Source organism: Salvelinus fontinalis, chromosome 18, assembly GCF_029448725.1.
Source record: "Salvelinus fontinalis isolate EN_2023a chromosome 18, ASM2944872v1, whole genome shotgun sequence".
Taxonomy (NCBI): domain Eukaryota; kingdom Metazoa; phylum Chordata; class Actinopteri; order Salmoniformes; family Salmonidae; genus Salvelinus; species Salvelinus fontinalis.
Genome location: NC_074682.1, coordinates 39,995,895 through 40,011,068, shown reverse-complemented (window position 1 = coordinate 40,011,068; position 15,174 = coordinate 39,995,895). Strand labels below are relative to the sequence as shown.

Genomic DNA, 15,174 nt, shown 5'->3' with positions numbered 1-15,174 from the left:
ATGTGTTTTAAAATGCTGGTGAGTGAGTTGAACAGTATGGGTGCGTGGATAAAATCACTGAGGAAGCCAAGCCAGTAAGAAATCCATATTACAAACTACTGTAATTGCGTTGTTTGCTCTATAACCCATTTGTTCATATGCCAGCATGATATACAATAAGGCTGTGACAAAAAGAAAAGTCACACGGTGCAATAAATTAAATTACCCACATTTGTTTCATCACAAAACCAGAGAGCAACATCTGTCCAGTGAAATCTACAAAGCAAATATTGCATGTAACAAACAGTTATGACCTGCAACATGGTCAAGGAAGTTCAATGTTTTAGACAGTTTACTAAACAACTACTGATTTAGAACCACGCAAGTCAGTAAAAGACAACAGGAGCATTGGCTCTGCTATTTCAGCACCATTTCAACTTAGATATGATCAAATCAGCAAGGCAATATATCGTTTAATACACTGAAAACAAAGTTAAAGATACCAAAAACGATTTAGTCCAATCAATGTTACTAAATATCATGTGGCTGTCCATGGTACTGATTTCTGTGTGTGTGTGCCTTCACAAGTAAAACATTTGGACTCACCCTACTTGTAGACTAGTTGAATGTCAATGCCATCCTCCTCTATTTCATGTTGGCAATACGGTCTATGTCATACAGTACACTTTTAGTTGTCATAGGCTACCTAGCCAAAATGCTTGCTAGCCTAACTTCCTTGCATGGGCAACAATGAACCAGCTAAGTTAGCTAGCTAGTTAATGTAAGCCTAAAAGGGATAGGCTACATCTAGGATACTTATTGAACTTCCATTGTATGCCACTGGATAATATATTAATATATGGTTAGATCAGAATTGCCATCTTAATCATTGGCCTGTACAGAGAATTAAGTCAAAAAGTCCAAATCCCCATCTCCATCCATGGCTTAGGAAAGGGCCGATTTAGCAAGCAACCTACTGCAGGAAATCAACACAAGCAGACCAGAAATGAAAATGAAGATTTGCTTAGGATGTGATTTGATTGGTGTGAAGCCATATCCAAACTGGCGTCCCTGGTGGGCATTTTGCTGCACCAGGACAACCCACAGTTGAGCTTAGCTCAACGCTCATTGGCTAATTATTTTTTAAATGATACTTTCTGACAATCAAATGCTACAGTTGCAATGTCATACTTTTTTGGTCCAGACAGCAATAAATACATGGGCTACACATTCTGAGACAGAGGGACGCTGTTTCTCTCACTCTGATTATTTCTCCAGTGAGATTCAGCCACTTGCGAATTGACAGAAAATTATGAAAACACAGAGAGACTAAACAAAAATGATTTAACATTTTTTATTGGTCAAATATTTGGGTAAGCCTGTCTTCCCTTGGCATCCATGAATACACGCCACTGGAGTTAATGGGATAGATTTATTTAGAATATGTCATCTGCAGGTAGCCTAGTGGTTAGAGCATTGGGCCGGTTGCTGGATTGAATCCTTGAGCTGACAAGGTAAAAATCTGTTGTTCTGCCCCTGAACAAGGGAGCCAGGTGCACGGTGTTTCCTCCGACACATTGGTGCGGCTGGCTCCCGGGTTGGAGGCGCGCTGTGTTAAGAAGCAGTGCGGCTTGGTTGGGTTGTGTTTCGGAGGACGCATGGCTTTCGGCTTTCGACCTTTGCAAATACTTATTTTCCACCATAATTTGCAAATAAATTAATAAAAAATCCTACAATGTGATTTTCTGGATTTTTTTTCTCTCATCTTGTCTGTCATAGTTGAAGTGTACCTATGATGAAGATTACAGGCCTCTCTAACCTTTTTAAGTGAGAGAACCTGCACAATTGGTGGCTGACAATACTTTTTTGCCCCACTGTATGTTTGAGGAATTTTAATTATGAGATTTCTGTTGTTTGAATTTGGCGCCCTGCACTTTCACTGGCTGTTGTCATATCGATCCGTTACCGGGATTGCAGCCATATGAAGTTAAATAATTGATATTGTGTGTTTCTCGTGTGTATTGTTGTTTAGCATCTTTCCAATTTACCTACCTTAGCATTTTTAAATGACTATAATTATTGTTATTACCCTGGTCTTTGTAGCTAACTAGCTAGCTAACCTTAAGTCTCTCTGTCGATCAGAAGCAATGATGGTTCTGTGCTATGTACCAGATTGTAACAACTACTACGATAAGCACACATGCATTTTATCATTTTCCGACCTCTGTAATCCAGAGAAGTCGCTGGAGCCGTGTGATTAGGTAAGCCCTGTTTGTTAGCTGCTAACAAGCTATTTTGATTAGGTCAAAGATTTGTGGTTACCTAGACGCTCATGAAAATTAGCTAGATAACCACCAACTGTAGTTACAGGTACAACGCACATTACCTTCCTTACAAGTAAAAAGAATATGTAATGACTTTCCTCTTCTGACGAATAGTAAGAGATATCGGACCAATGTGCAGCGTGGTAAATGTCCATTTTAATATATAAAACTGAACACTACAAAAATACAAAATAACAAAGTGAATGAACAAACGAAAATCGAAACAGTCCCGTATGATACAGACACAGGAAACAACCACCCACAAAACACAAAGGAAAACAGGCTACCTAAATATGGCTCCCAATCAGAGACAACGACTAACACCTGCCTCTGATTGAGAACCATACTAGGCCAAACACATAGAAATAGAACAGAACAAAACATAGAAAAACACAACATAGAATGCCCACCCCAACTCACGCCCTGACCAAACTAAAATAAAGACATAAAAAAGGAACTAAGGTCAGAACGTGACAGTACCCCCCCCAAAGGTGCGGACTCCGGCCGCAAAACCTGAACCTATAGGGGAGGGTCTGGGTGGGCATTTACCGCGGTGGCGGCTCTGGAGCAGGACGAGGACCTCACTCCACTATAGTCTTGGCCCACTTCTGTGATACCTTAGGAGCGGCGACCCTCATCACCGACCCTGGATTTGAGACCCTAGTAAAGGGCACCACTGGACTGAGGAGCGCCTCTGGACTGAGGGGCAGCTCCGGACAGGAGGGTGACTCTGGCAGATCCGGACAGGAGGGAGACTCTGGCAGATCCGGACAGGAGGGAGACTCTGGCAGATCCGGACAGGAGGGAGACTCTGGCAGATCCGGACAGGAGGGAGACTCTGGCAGATGCGGACAGGAGGGAGACTCTGGCAGATCCGGACTGGAGGGAGACTCTGGCAGATCCGGACTGGAGGGAGACTCTGGCAGATCTGGACTGGAGGGAGACTCTGGCGCCTCAGGCAGATCCTGACTGACGGGCGGCTCAGGACAGACGGGCGGCTCGGGCGGCTCAGGACAGACGGGCGGCTCGGGCAGCTCAGGACAGACGGGCGGCTCAGGACAGACGGGCGGCTCAGGCGGCTCAGGACAGACGGGCTGCTCAGGACAGACGGGCTGCTCAGGACAGACGGGCGGCTCAGGCGGCTCAGGACAGACGGGCGGCTCGGGCGGCTCAGGACAGACGGGCGGCTCAGGACAGATGGGCGGCTCAGGACAGACGGGCGTCTCAGGACAGACGGGCGGCTCGGGCGGCTCAGGACAGACGGGCGGCTCGGGCGGCTCAGGACAGACGGGCGGCTCAGGACAGACGGGCGGCTCGGGCGGCTCAGAACAGACGGCACGGCTCGGGCGGCTCAGGACAGACGGGCGGCTCGGGTGGCTCAGGACAGACGGGCGGCTCGGGCGGCTCAGGACAGACGGGCGGCTCGGGTGGCTCAGGACAGACGGGCGGCTCGGGCGGCTCAGGACAGACGGGCGGCTCTGGAGGATCCGGACTGGAGGGACACACAGGAGACTTGGTTCTTAGAACAGGCACAGTACTCACCAGGCTGGAGAGATCTACTGGAGGCCTTGTCCTTGGAGGAGGCACAGGATAGACCGGTCCGTGGAGGCGCACTGGAGGTCTCGAACTAAGGGAATGAACAACCCGTCCTGGCTAGATGTTGATTTTAGCCAGGCACAGGACGCACTGGGCTGTGCAGACCCACGGGAGACACAGTGCGTAGGGCTGGTGCCATATAACACGGACCAAGAAGACGCACTGGAGACCAGTTGCGCTGAGCAGGCTTCATCGCACCTGGCTCGATGCCCACTCTAGCCCGGCCGATACGAGGAGCGGCAATGTAGCGCACCGGGCTATGCATACGCACTGGGGACATCGTACGCTTCTCCACATAACACGGTGCCTGCCCGGACCACCTCTCTCCACGGAAAGCACAGGAAGTTGGCTCAGGTCTCCTAGCTGACTTAGCCACACTCCCTGTGTGCCGCCCCCGAACATATTTTTGGGGCTGCCTCTCGTCCCAGCCGCTCTGCCGTGCTGCCTCCTCATACCAACGCCGCTCAGCTTTCGCTGCCTCCAGCTCTGCCTTGGGGCGGCGATATTCCCCAGCCTGTGCCCAGGGTCCCTTTCCTTCCAGAATCTCCTCCCATGTCCATGAGTCCAGAACTCATTGCTGCCCAATACCACGCTGCTTGGTCATTTTTTGGTGGGTGGTTCTGTAACGACTTTCCTCTTCTTCTGACGAGGAGTAAGAGATATCGATGATTGAGAACCATACTAGGCCAAACACATAGAAATAGAACAACAGAACAAAACATAGAAAAAACACAACATAGAATGCCCACCCCAACTCACGCCCTGACCAAACTAAAAGAAAGACAAAAAAGGAACTAAGGTCAGAACGTGACAGAATACCTGCAAATTCAATTTTACTGGTTGCATACACATATTTAGCAGATGTTTTTTGACGGCTCCTCCTTAATCAATTCAATTTGCTTTTTTGGGGTGTAGAGAAATGCTTGTGTTCCTAGCTCCGACAGTGCAGTAAAATCAAACAATACATAAATCTAATAGTAAAATATTCGGGCGAGCAATGCCGGAGTATATACACTGCTCAAAAAAATAAAGGGAACACTTAAACAACACAATGTAACTCCAAGTCAATCACACTTCTGTGAAATCAAACTGTCCACTTAGGAAGCAACACTGATTGACAATAAATTTCACATGCTGTTGTGCAAATGGAATAGACAAAAGGTGGAAATTGAAGGCAATTAACAAGACACCCCCAAAAAAGGAGTGATTCTGCAGGTGGTGACCACACACCACTTCTCTTCCTATGCTTCCTGGCTGATGTTTTGGTCACTTTTGAATGCTGGCGGTGCTCTCACTCTAGTGGTAGCATGAGACGGAGTCTACAACCCACACAAGTGGCTCAGGTAGTGCAGTTCATCCAGGATGGCACATCAATGCGAGCTGTGGCAAAAAGGTTTGCTGTGTCTGTCAGCGTAGTGTCCAGAGCATGGAGGCGCTACCAGGAGACAGGCCAGTACATCAGGAGACGTGGAGGAGGCCGTAGGAGGGCAACAACCCAGCAGCAGGACCGCTACCTCCGCCTTTGTGGAAGGAGTAGCACTGCCAGAGCCCTGCAAAATGACCTCCAGCAGGCCACAAATGTGCATGTGTCTGCTCAAACGGTCAGAAACAGACTCCATGAGGGTGGTATGAGGGCCATATGCTGAAACATGCACATTTGTGGCCTGCTGGAGGTCATTTTGCAGGGCTCTGGTAGTGCTCCTCCTTGCATACTATTCCATTTGCACAACAGCATGTGACATGTATTGTCAATCAGTGTTGCTTCCTAAGTGGACAGTTTGATTTCACAGAAGTGTGATTGACTTGGAGTTACATTGTGTTGTTTAAGTGTTCCCTTTATTTTTTTGAGCAGTGTGCACAATGTAACCCCAATTCAATCACACCTTTGTTGAACTCAAACTGTCCACTTAGGAAGCAACACTGATTGACAATACATTTCACATGCTGTTGTGCAAATGGAATAGACAAAATGTGGAAATTATAGGCAATTAGCAAGACACCCCCAATAAAGGAGTGGTTCTGCAGGTGGTGACCACAGACCACTTCTCAGTTCCTATGCTTCCTGGCTGATGTTTTGGTCACTTTTGAATGCTGGCGGTGCTTTCACTCTAGTGGTAGCATGAGACGGAGTCTACAACCCACACAATGCTGACACATGCACATTTGTAGCCTGCTGGAGGTCATTTTGCAGGGCTCTGGCAGTGCTACTCCTTCCACAAAGGCGGAGGTAGCAGTCCTGCTGCTGGGTTGTTGCCCTCCTACGGCCTCCTCCACGTCTCCTGATGTACTGGCCTGTCTCCTGGTAGCGCCTCCATGCTCTGGACACTACGCTGACAGACACAGCAAACCTTTTTGCCACAGCTCGCATTGATGTGCCATCCTGGATGAACTGCACTACCTGAGCCACTTGTGTGGGTTGTAGACTCCGTCTCATGCTACCACTAGAGTGAGAGTACCGCCAGCATTCAAAAGTGACCAAAACATCAGCCAGGAAGCATAGAAACTGAGAAGTGGTCTGTGGTCACCACCTGCAGAACCATTCCTTTATTGGGGGTGTCTTGCTAATTGCCTATAATTTCCACCTTTTGTCTATTCCATTTGCACAACAGCATGTGAAATTTATTGTCAATCAGTGTTGTTTCCTAAGTGGACAGTTTGATTTCACAGAAGTGTGATTGACTTGGAGTTACATTGTGTTGTTTAAGTGTTCCCTTTATTTTTTTGAGCAGTATATAATATATATATATATATGATATATATAATATATATTATATATATATATTATATATAATATATATATAATATATATATATACACATTTACATTACATTACATTTAAGTCATTTAGCAGACGCTCTTATCCAGAGCGACTTACAAATTGGTGCATTCACCTTATGACATCCAGTGGAACAGCCACTTTACAATAGTGCATCTAAATCTTTTAAGGGGGGGGGGGGGGGGCAGAAGGATTGCTTTATCCTATCCTAGGTATTCCTTGAAGAGGTGGGGTTTCAGGTGTCTCCGGAAGGTGGTGATTGACTCCGCTGTCCTGGCGTCGTGAGGGAGTTTGTTCCACCATTGGGGTGCCAGAGCAGCGAACAGTTTTGACTGGGCTGAGCGGGAACTGTACTTCCTCAGTGGTAGGGAGGCGAGCAGGCCAGAGGTGGATGAACGCAGTGCCCTTGTTTGGGTGTAGGGCCTGATCAGAGCCTGAAGGTACTGAGGTGCCGTTCCCCTCACAGCTCCGTAGGCAAGCACCATGGTCTTGTAGCGGATGCGAGCTTCAACTGGAAGAGAGAGCGGAGGAGCGGGGTGACGTGAGAGAACTTGGGAAGGTTGAACACCAGACGGGCTGCGGCGTTCTGGATGAGTTGTAGGGGTTTAATGGCACAGGCAGGGAGCCCAGCCAACAGCGAGTTGCAGTAATCTAGACGGGAGATGACAAGTGCCTGGATTAGGACCTGCGCCGCTTCCTGTGTGAGGCAGGGTCGTACTCTGCGGATGTTGTAGAGCATGAACCTACAGGAACGGGCCACCGCCTTGATGTTAGTTGAGAACGACAGGGTGTTGTCCAGGATCACGCCAAGGTTCTTAGCGCTCTGGGAGGAGGACACAATGGAGTTGTCAACCGTGATGGCGAGATCATGGAACGGGCAGTCCTTCCCCGGGAGGAAGAGCAGCTCCGTCTTGCCGAGGTTCAGCTTGAGGTGGTGATCCGTCATCCACACTGATATGTCTGCCAGACATGCAGAGATGCGATTCGCCACCTGGTCATCAGAAGGGGGAAAGGAGAAGATTAATTGTGTGTCGTCTGCATAGCAATGATAGGAGAGACCATGTGAGGTTATGACAGAGCCAAGTGACTTGGTGTATAGCGAGAATAGGAGAGGGCCTAGAACAGAGCCCTGGGGGACACCAGTGGTGAGAGCGCGTGGTGAGGAGACAGATTCTCGCCACGCCACCTGGTAGGAGCGACCTGTCAGGTAGGACGCAATCCAAGTGTGGGCCGCGCCGGAGATGCCCAACTCGGAGAGGGTGGAGAGGAGGATCTGATGGTTCACAGTATCGAAGGCAGCCGATAGGTCTAGAAGGATGAGAGCAGAGGAGAGAGAGTTAGCTTTAGCAGTGCGGAGCGCCTCCGTGATACAGAGAAGAGCAGTCTCAGTTGAGTGACTAGTCTTGAAACCTGACTGATTTGGATCAAGAAGGTCATTCTGAGAGAGATAGCAGAAGAGCTGGCCAAGGACGGCACGTTCAAGAGTTTTGGAGAGAAAAGAAAGAAGGGATACTGGTCTGTAGTTGTTGACATCGGAGGGATCGAGTGTAGGTTTTTTCTGAAGGGGTGCAACTCTCGCTCTCTTGAAGACGGAAGGGACGTAGCCAGCGGTCAAGGATGAGTTGATGAGCGAGGTGAGGTAAGGGAGAAGGTCTCCGGAAATGGTCTGGAGAAGAGAGGAGGGGATAGGGTCAAGCGGGCAGGTTGTTGGGCGGCCGGCCGTCACAAGACGCGAGATTTCATCTGGAGAGAGAAGGGAGAAAGAGGTCAGAGCACAGGGTAGGGCAGTGTGAGCAGAACCAGCGGTGTCGTTTGACTTAGCAAACGAGGATCGGATGTCGTCGACCTTCTTTTCGAAATGGTTGACGAAGTCATCTGCAGAGAGGGAGGAGGGGGGGGGGGAGGAGGATTCAGGAGGGAGGAGAAGGTGGCAAAGAGCTTCCTAGGGTTAGAGGCAGATGCTTGGAATTTAGAGTGGTAGAAAGTGGCTTTAGCAGCAGAGACAGAAGAGGAAAATGTAGAGAGGAGGGAGTGAAAGGATGCCAGGTCCGCAGGGAGGCGAGTTTTCCTCCATTTCATATATATATATACACACACACTACCGTTCAAAAGTTTGGGGTCACTTAGAAATGTACTTGTTTTTGAAAGAAAAGCACATTTTTTGTCCATAACAAAAACATCAAATTGATCAGAAATACAGTGTAGACATTGTTAATGTTGTAAATGACTATTGTAGCTGGAAACGACAGATTTTTTATGGAATATCTACAGAGGCCCATCATCAGCAACCATCACTCCTGTGATCCAATGGCACGTTGTGTTAGCTAATCCAAGTTTATAATTTTAAAAGGTTAATTGATCATTAGAAAACCCTTTTGCAATTATGTTAACACAGCTGAAAACTGTTGTTCTGATTAAAAAAGCAATACAACTGGCCTTCTTTAGACTAGTTGAGTATCTGGAGCATCAGCACTTGTGGGTTCTATTACAGGCTCAAAATGGCCAGAAACAAAATACCTTTCTTCTGAAACTCGTCCAGACTTGTCCCAAAGCCACTCCTGCATTGTCTTGACTGTGTGCTTAGGGTTGCTGTCCTGTTGGAAGGTGAACCTTCACCCCAGTCTGAGGTTCTACACGCTCTGGAGCAGGTTTTCAGCAAGGATATCTCTGTACTTTGCTCCGTTCATCTTTCCCTCGATCCTGACTGGTCTCCCAGTAACTGCCACTGAAAAACATCCCCACAGCATGATGCTGCCACCACCATGCTTCACCGTAGGGTGGCAGGTTTCCTCCAGATATGATGCTTGGCATTCATGCCAAAGAGTTCAATCTTGGTTTCCTCAGACCAGAGAATCTTGTTTCTCATGGTCTGTGAGTCTTTAGGTGCTTTTTGGCAAACTCCAAGCGGGCTGTCATGTGCCTTTTACTGAGGAGTGGCTTCTGTCTGGCCACTACCATAAAGGCCTGATTGGTGGAGTGCTGCAGAGATGGTTATCCTTCTGGAAGGTTTTCCCATCTCCCCAGAGCAACTCTAGAGCTCAGTCAGAGTGACCATCAGGTTCTTGGTCACCTCAAGGACCAAGGCCCTTCTCTCCCGAATGCTCAGTTTTGCCGGGAACAGCCTTGATGGTTCCAAACCTCTTCCATTTAAAAATGATGGAGGCCACTGTGTTCTTGGGGACCTTCAATGCTGCAAAAGCATTTGACACAATCCTGTCATGGAGCTCTACAGACAATTCCTTTGACCACATGGCTTGGCTTTTGCTCTGACATGCACTGTCAACTGTGGGACCTTATATAGACAGGTGTGTGCCTTTCCAAATCATTCCCAATCAATTGAATTTACCACAGATGGACACCAATCAAGTTGTAGAAATGGAAACAGGATGCACCTGAGCTCAATTTCGAGTGTCATAGCAAAGGGTCTGAATACTTATGCAAATAAGGTATTTCTGTTTTTTATTTTAAAACATTTCCAAAAATGTCTAAACCTGTTTTTGCTTTGTCATGATGGGGTATTGTGTGTAGATTGCTGAGAAGAAAAAATAACAATTTAATACATTTTAGAATGAGGCTGTAACTTAAGCTGGTTGAGAGAATGCCAAGTGTGTGTAAATCTGTCATCAAGGCAAAGGGTGTCTACATTGAAGAATTTAAAATAGAAAATACATTTTGATTTGTTTAACACTTTTTTGGTTACTACATCATATATATATATATATATATATATATATATATATATATATATATATATAGACAGTGCCTTCGGAAAGTGTTCAGACCCTATGACTTTTTCCACATTTTGTTACTGTCACGTATACTCCCTCTCTGGCCTCTAGGTCATCAGGCTGCTGATTATCGCGCACACCTGTCACCATCGTCTCGCGCACCTCTGCCTCATGACACCCAACTGGACTCCATCACCTCCTTGATTATCTTCCCTATATCTGTCACTCCCCTTGGTTCTTTCCTCAGGTGTTATTGACTCTGTTTTCATGTCAGTGCGTTGTTTGTGTTTCGTATTCATTGTTTCTTTTATTTATTAAAACTCTCACTCCCTGGACTTGCTTCCCGACTTTCAGCGCACTCGTTACAGTTAGTGAACCAGGCGAGGCAGTCAGTAGAGAAACCAAGGCTTTTGAGTCTGCCGATAAGAAGGTAGTGATTGACAGAGTCGAAAGCCTTGGCCAGGTCGATGAAGACGGCTGCACAGTACTGTCTTCAACCGATGGCAGTTATGATATCGTTTAGGACCTTGATCGTGGCTGAGGTGCACCCGTGACCAGCTCGGAAACCGGATTGCATAGCGGAGAAGGTACGGTGGGATTCGAAATGGTCGGTAAACTGTTTGTTAATGAGGAATGCTTTTCCAACAGTCTTGAAGGAGTTCCCACATATACTGAGCACTTGTTGGCTGCTTTTCCTTCACTCTGCGGTCCAACTCATCCCAAACCATCTCAATTGGGTTGAGGTCGGGTAATTGTGGAGGCCAGGTCATCTGATGCAGCATTCCATCACTCTCCTTCTTGGTCATATAGCCCTTACACAGCCTGGAGGTGTGATGGGTCATTGTCCTGTTGAATAAATTATAGTCCCACTAAGCACAAACCAGATGGGATGGCGTATCGCTGCAGAATGCTGTGGTAGCCATGGTGGTTAAGTGTGCCTTGAATTCTAAATAAATCACAGACATTGTCACAGGCAAAACACTCCCACACCATCACACCTCCACCTCCATGCTTCACAGTGGAAATCACACACGCAGAGATCAAATGCAGAGATCACAAAGACACGGCAGTTGGAACCAAAAATCGTACATTTGGACTCATCAGGACAAATGACAGATTGTTGTTACAAATGTCCATTGCTCGTGTTTCTTCTTATTATTAGTGTCTTTTAGTAGTGGTTTCTTTTCAGCAATTCAACCATGAAGGCCTGATTCACGCAGTCTCCTCTGAAAAGCTGATGTTGAGATGTGTCTGTTACTTTAACTCTGTGAAGCATTTATTTCGGCTGAAATTTCTGAGGCTGTTAACTCTAATGAACTTATCTTCTGCTGCAGAGGTAACTCTGGGTCTTCCTTTCCCATGGCAGTCCTCACGAGAGCCAGATTCTTCATAGCGCTTAATGGTTTTTAGACTGCACTTTTAGAAACTTTCAAAGTTCTTGAAATTTTCCGGATTGGCTGACCTTCATGTCTTAAAGTAATGATGGACTGTCATTTCTCTTTGCATATTTGAGCTGTTCTTACCATATAATGGACTACGTATTTTGCCAAATAAGGCTATCTTCTGTATACCACCACTACCTTGTCACACCACAACTGATTGGCTCAAACGCATTAAGGAGGAAAGAAATTTCACAAAATAACTTAACAAAACACACCTGTTAATTGAAATGCATTCCACCTCATGAAGTTGGTTGAGAGAATGTCAACCGTGTGCAAAGCTGTAGTCAAGGCAAAAGGTGGCTACTTTGAAGAATCTCAAATATAAGATATATTTTGACTATCATCTGACTTTCGTGACCATGCTAATTTGGGGCTAGCTGTTCGAGCATTGATTGATACACTCACAAAAGCCTGGATTGCTTTTGCTGTAAAGCATATTTTCAAAATCTGACACGATAGGTGGATTAACAACAAGCTAAGCTGTGTTTTGGTATATTTCACTTGTGATTGCATGATTATAAATAATTTTTAGTAATATTTTTGAATTTGGCGCCCTGCAATTCAGCAGTTGTTTACGAAAATGATCCCGCTAAAGGGATCCGTGCGGCAAGAAGTTAACTACTTCTCAGATAGAGTTCATTGTGTCAAATCAGAGGGCCTGTTGTCTGGACCTCTGGCAGTCTCTATGGAGGAGCCACAGGGTTCAATTCTCGGGCTGACTCTTCTCTGTATATATTAATGATGTTGCTCTTGCTGCGGGTGATTCTCTGATCCACCTCTACGCAGACGACACCAATCTGTATATATCTGTCCCTTCTTTGGACACTGTGTTAACAAACCTCCAAACGAGCTTCAACGCCATACAACACTCTTTCCGTGGCCTCCAACTGCTCTTAAATGCTAGTAAAATGAAATGCATGCTCTTCAACCGATCGCTGCCTGCACCCGCCCTCCCGATGGCATCACTACTCTGGACGGTTCTGACCTAGAATATGTGGACAACTACAAGTACCTAAGTGTTTGGTTAGACTGTCAACGCTCCTTCCAGACTCACATTAAACATCTCGTATCCGAAATTAAATCTAGAATCGGCTTCCTATTTTGCAACAGAGCCTCCTTCACTCATGCTGCAAAACATACCCTCGTAAAACTGACTATCCTACCGATCCTTGAATTCGGCAATGTAATTTACAAAATAGCCTCCAACACTCTACTCAGCAAATTGGATGCAGTCTATCACAGTGCCATCCGTTTCGTCACCAAAGCCCCATATACTACCCACCACTGCGACCTGTCTGCTCTCGTTGGCTGGCACTCACTTCATATTCGTCGCTAAACCCACTGGCTCCAGGTCATCTATAAGTCTTTGCTAGGTAAAGCCCCGCCTTATCTCAGCTCACTGGTCACCATAGCAACACCCACCCGTAGCACACGCTCCAGCAGGTATATTTCACTGGTCATCCCCAAAGCCAACTCCTCCTTTGTTCTCAACTAGCCTACCTGATTAAATAAAGGTAAAATAAAATGTAAAAAATAAAAATATATATTATATGTATGAAATTGGGAGCTATACTACTTAGTAACATGTTCATCTTGTATACTGTATTACTGCAGTGTTTACTATACTCTATGCTATTTTGTTTTTGTAGAACTGAAAGACGACGACCACGTGGTGGTAGAACGTGTCTATTTCCAGACGAAAAGGAGGCTGCCATTATGCAAATAGTAGTTGAAAATAATGCCATTACACTGCGGTAAATCCAACAACAGATTATTGAAAACCCTGCCATCTTCCATAATATCAGAGTGAGCTTATCAACCATAGCCCGCATCCTTAAGAAACACCATTTCCGGATGAAGCAAATCTACAGTCCCATTTGAAAGGAATTCCCAAGGAGTGAAGGATAAATATGAATATTTGCAAGTAAGTAATATACTAGTATTACACTCTTGAAATATTAGAGACTCACTGATGTTGCCAGTGAACTTTACTACACAGCAACTACAGTATTTACCGTCATTTCAGAGAATCATGGATTTGGATGTAAGTCCCATGCCCCAGGAAATCATATTTATAGATGAGGCTGGATTCAATTTTGCAAAGACGAGGAGGAGATGAAGGAACATCATTGGTCAACGTGTCATCATTGAGGTACCTGGCCAGCGCAGGGAAATGTCACCATATGCGCAGCTATGAGCCACAATAGGGTCCTCCACCGACATGCCACCCTTGGACCATACAACACTGCCCATCTCTTTAACTTCCTTAACACCTTACAAGACAGTCTTTTTCAGCCAGAGCAGAGAGGGCCAGGTGATCCTGAGCAGCAAATGTATGTTCTAATTTGGGACAACGTGAGTTTCAAATCGGGCTGCTCAGCTCCGCAACTGTTTCCATGACCATCCCAGGTTTACAATTCTTTATTTCCCACCATATTCCCCATTTCTCAACCCCATTGAGGAGTTGTTTTCAGCATGGCGGTGGAAGGTGTATGATCGCAAACCCCATAAACGTATGGCCCTTCTCCGGGTAATGGTGGAAGCCTGTGGTGACATTCCCGCAGAGTCCTGTCAGGGGTGGATGCGTCATGCCAGAAGATATTTCCCGAGCTGTCTGTGATGTTGATGAAAATCTGTGACCGGACTAAAACAACAGACATGACTGATTTTGTTTTCTCAATGGAGTATTTGTTTCTTGACTTATGATTTAGATTTGACAGTTTCTTTATCCATTCCATACAATTGATCTAACATACAGTAGTACAAATAGGACTATTTTCTTCCTTTGCTTATGCAAAATATATTTACTGCATGTTTGCATTTTTACTGTATGTGTGCTTACAGTATGCTGTTTGACATGTATTGGGTCATGTTGAAATATTAAACATTAAACATACACTTTTGCATGTGTTCCTTTCTTGTTTGAGTACACACAAACAATATACATTATAATAGCAAAATCTTAGTCTTTACACTAAAATAAGTTCTGATAGTAGTGTTTTGAATAAGTCCCATTAGTGTGATTTTGGTTGTCACTGATTTATTTGATGTGTGTGTGTGTCTCATTTGTGTGCAGTTTCATTTTGAGCAGGGATTACCTGATTTTGATTACTGTGTTTCATTTTGAAAGATGTCTGTGGGGTTTGGGGAAATTGGCTAACTGTTTTGTGTTTAAAGTTGATTACCTAAGATGTAATTTCAGCAAATGTGTGTTAAGAATTGGGAAAAACTGTAATGGACCGATATAGCCGTCTGCAGCACAGGAATGCCCCTCTCCTCCCATTTAAAAATGCCGACAGATCATTTGTTTGCTCAACATGGTGTGATCT

The 15,174-nt window shown here is 45.7% G+C and overlaps 1 long non-coding RNA gene across 1 annotated transcript; it reads left to right on the top strand.

The window, feature by feature from the left end:
* The first annotated feature begins 13,497 nt into the window (after positions 1–13,497).
* LOC129815988 (uncharacterized) lies at positions 13,498–14,748 on the top strand. Its single transcript, XR_008753505.1, has 2 exons — positions 13,498–13,769; positions 13,872–14,748. It is a non-coding gene; the product is annotated as an uncharacterized LOC129815988 (long non-coding RNA).
* The last annotated feature ends 426 nt before the right edge of the window (positions 14,749–15,174 follow it).